Below are 4,161 nucleotides of genomic sequence, written 5' to 3' on the forward strand. Positions count from 1 at the left end.
CGCTAGTTCAAGGTCATGGGTAGGATAATTCTTTTCATGAATCTTAAGTTGACATGAAATATAAAAAATGACTATCAATTTTTTATAAGGATATACCCTAAACCAATTATCGAGGCATCACAATAAACAAAAACTCCATCAGTTCCTTTTGGCAAAGTCAAACTTTGAGCAGAAGTATGTCTATCTTTTAATTTTTGGGAAACTCTTCTTGCATGCTTGAGATCATATGAACTTAGTCTTTTTTGGGTCAATAATGTCAATGGGCAGGCGATTAAAGAAAACCCTTCCACAAACCTTCTATAGTAAATGTATATACACAAGAAATATCTAATATCCCAAGGGGATAGGGTGTAGGCCAACTCTTAACCACATCCGTCTCCTTAGGATCTACCTCAATATCCTCTCCGGAAACAATGTGACCATGAAAAGCTACGGACCTTAACAAAATTTCATATTTACTAATCTTTTCAAAGAGTTGTTTTTCCTTGAGGACTTTCAACAAAATCCTCAAATGATTGGCAAGCTCGTCTTTACTCCTTGAATAGATCAGTATATCATCAATGCACACAAATCCAAACATATCAAAGTATTGTGTAAACACCCTATTCATCAAATCCATGAATTCAGCTAGAGCATTAGTCAAACCAAATGACATTACTAAAAACTCATAATGAACATATCGAGTTTGAAGATCCATCTTCGGAATGTTATCTTCATTTGTCCTCAATTGGTGATAACCCGATCGGAGGTCAATCTTAGAAAAATAACTTGATCCTTGTAGTTGATCAAACAAATCATCTATCCTTGGGAGAGGATATTTATTCTTAATGGTAGCCTTTTTCAACTGACGATAGTCAATACACCTACGGAGTGAACCATCTTTCTGTCTAACATAAAAAACTGAAGCATCTTATGGAGAGATACTAGATCTAATAAAATCCTTATCCAACGAATATTTCAATGGTTTCTTTAATTCCTTAATTTCTTCTGGAGCCATTCTGTAAGGAGGATTAGAGATAGGTTAAATATTTAGGAGAAGTTCAATACCATAATATATTTCTCTTTCGAGAGTAATACCAGGTAGATCATTTGGAAACACTTCCAGAAACTTAGTTACAACGGGGATCGACTCAAGAGTGGGAGTTTTGAATTCTGTATCCTTCACCCTAACTAAATGGTATATGCAACCCTTAAAATTCATATGTCTAGCTTTAAGACAAGAAAAAAAATTACCTTTCGGCATAGAATTTCGCCTTTTCAACTCTAGGATAGATTCATTTGGAAATTGGAACTTGACTACTCAGGTTCTACAATCAATAGCATAACAAGAGTACAATCAATCCATACCAAGAATCACATCAAAATCTTGCATATCAAGCTCTACAAGATCTACATGAGACACTCTATGGGATAAGGAAAATATTTTATGTTTCCCTCTTTCGAATCCGGGGTACTACCTTATATCCCCCTTGGGACCATTCGTCCTCGAATGAGATTCAAACTGGTTATAAAAGATTATGAGAGGGACTAGCATGCCAACTGTAACACCCTAGATATTTTTTTGAACTAAGACTCGAACCGTTCTTCGTAGTGAGTCAGATTTTACCAAAGAATTAAATATTTCTTAATTGTTAAGGTGACTAGACGTAGCACCTTCACTTCCAAGAAGAACTAAAGAGAGTTCATTCAAGTCATTCCTAAATTCCCTTAAGTTTTGGGTCAACTTCAAATGACTATAACTTTTAGAAAAGGATTAGTTAGGTGGGTTACAAGGTACCAATGAAGGTCTTTGAATTATATTCGCCACAGCACCGAGTTTTCTATGTTTTGACTTCGGATGAGTGAGATATGCCCCTTTGAAGTCAGGCTGTCCAGTTAAGGACAGTTACCCTAAAATAGTAAGGGGTGTTTTGGTCTTTTCCTTACCAAATCAAATTTAATTCATTTTTAGTAATGTTTTAAGGGTCTAATCCTATTAAGTTCTTTTTTATAATCCTAAATACACCTAGGGTTTTAGTTGAGAGTACAAGAAGAGAAAGGAGAGAAAAGAGGAGAGGATCGAAGCGTTCATCGAGAGTTTTGCATTTTGTTGCGGATTTTCACCATGAGTTTAATCCCTAAGAGGTATGTAAGATTCCATAGTGTTGGGTTTGTTCACCCACACGCCACTTATGAGTTTCTTTTGCAAATCCATCAATAAATATTGAGCAATTTACTTTTAGTTATTAGTTCTTGGTAATTGTTCTTGAAGTTTCCTTATCGATTAAGTTTTGATGTAAGATTCTACTTGGGTCAATTTCAAAAGACCATAGCTCTTAGAATATAAAGCGTTACGTGATCCATAACCTATGAAATTAAAGGTTTTCGAATCTACTTTCTAACGCTATGAATTTCGCATCAATCTAATTTATGACTAAAATGTTATGACTAATTTAGTAACCTATACAGTGCTGTCACGAATTAGCCCACGGGAATGCATTCAAAATGGTCATTTTTTGTTTTTTTTACCTTCAAAAACACCCTAAACGAGTTTCTTGACTAATAAAAGGCTCAAAACAATCAGATTTTCATCTTTTAGTCCATCATTCTCATCTCTCTCAAACCCTAGGGTAAAACCCTACAGAAAAATCAAAGTAGAAGACTCCATTCAAGATTCTTTCAATCCTTTTTCAAGATTCTTCTACAAGATAACTTTTCTCCATGAATTCCATTATTTCTAACTCAAGTTCCTCCATACAATTATGAATCACTAATAAAAATAATAAATCTTGGCCATAGAGATTTCAAGAAACTAGTTCAAGTATCTCAAGAAAGGTTTTCTTGATTGTTTACCTTCAAGCTAGGGTTTCAAGGCTTCGAATCAAGTTATTCATCAAGATTCTTTAAGATTCTCAAGAACCTTAATTTTTTCAAGTATGTAAGGCTATCATAGTGTTGGACTAGTTCGTCCTCACACCCTACATCTTCTTTCGAATAAGTAATAGAGAAATCTAGGATTCTACCCTAGATTTGAGTATTCTTGAGATAAGTTGATTTGAGTTCTTGAGTTCATGGTTCTTATAAAAAAATTATATTCCTAATTATTGAGTTTTGAGGAAGTAAGTATGATAATGATAAGAGTCATATACATGAGTTTTATATTGTTATGTAGACCCTCGAGTCAAGTCGTTCATGCCCATAAATTCCGCATGAACTCCATTATTTGAGTATCTTCGAGAGTAGTTGTATCTTCAAGTTCTAAGTCTTGAATATTTAGTTCCTAATCATTTTTAGATTATATTTCTAATTATGGGACTACTACATGTTACCCATAAAGCCTTGAGTTGACTAGTTCATGCCCATAATTCTGGATGAACCTTATGAGTCGAGCAATCTAGAGATGAGTAGTATCATTGAGTCTTGAACCATCAAAATCCAAATCAAGAGCATTTCTTCTCTAAAATTTCATCAGAAAAATGTCAGGCAGAGTTAAAGGAGGCAAAGGATTGGGCAAAAGAGGAGCCAAGAGGCATAGGAAAGTGTTGAGAGACAATATTCAAGGAATTAAAAATCCATCTATTCGAAGACTTGCTCGTAGAGGTTGTGTGAAGCATATTTCTGGATTATTTACGAAGAGACCCGTGGGGTTTTGAAGAACTTTTTGGAAAATCTAATTTGTGATTCTATAACTTACACAGAGTATGATAGGAGAAATATGGTTACTGTTATGGATGTTGTTAATTCACTTAAGAGGCAAGGAATGACCCTTTACAAATTTGGGGGTTAGGGTTTGCTGGTTATCTTTTCTTCGTTCTAATCTTTGATGGTGTAATTCTGTGTTACATTTTCATGGAATAGAAATGTGGTTTAGTTATCAAAAAAAAGAGTCTTGATTTCTGAGTACTGAGGTTCTTTATTTCTATTAAGATCGTGAGTTGAGTCATTCATGTTCATAATTGCACATGAACCCCATGATTTGAGTTATAATTTTGAAAAAGCTTTTTAAAGCCAACACTAGAGTTTTTAAACTGAATTTTGAGAAGGTAAAGATGAGTTTTGAGAAAAGAGTTTTCTAAAACATGATTAGTATGACAATCGAGTACGCCATCAATGTATGAGCAGAATGGTATCTAGATATACCATCAATGTTATGCAGTATGACTTCCCGAGTCATCAATGATT

General features: G+C 34.3%; 1 pseudogene; it reads left to right on the plus strand.

Moving 5' to 3' along the window:
• Positions 1-3,414: 3,414 nt before the first annotated feature.
• LOC107063382 (histone H4-like) lies at positions 3,415-3,766 on the plus strand (annotated as a pseudogene).
• Positions 3,767-4,161: the final 395 nt, after the last annotated feature.

Source organism: Solanum tuberosum, unplaced genomic scaffold (assembly GCF_000226075.1).
Source record: "Solanum tuberosum cultivar DM 1-3 516 R44 unplaced genomic scaffold, SolTub_3.0 scf00333, whole genome shotgun sequence".
NCBI classification, from domain to species: Eukaryota; Viridiplantae; Streptophyta; class Magnoliopsida; order Solanales; family Solanaceae; genus Solanum; species Solanum tuberosum.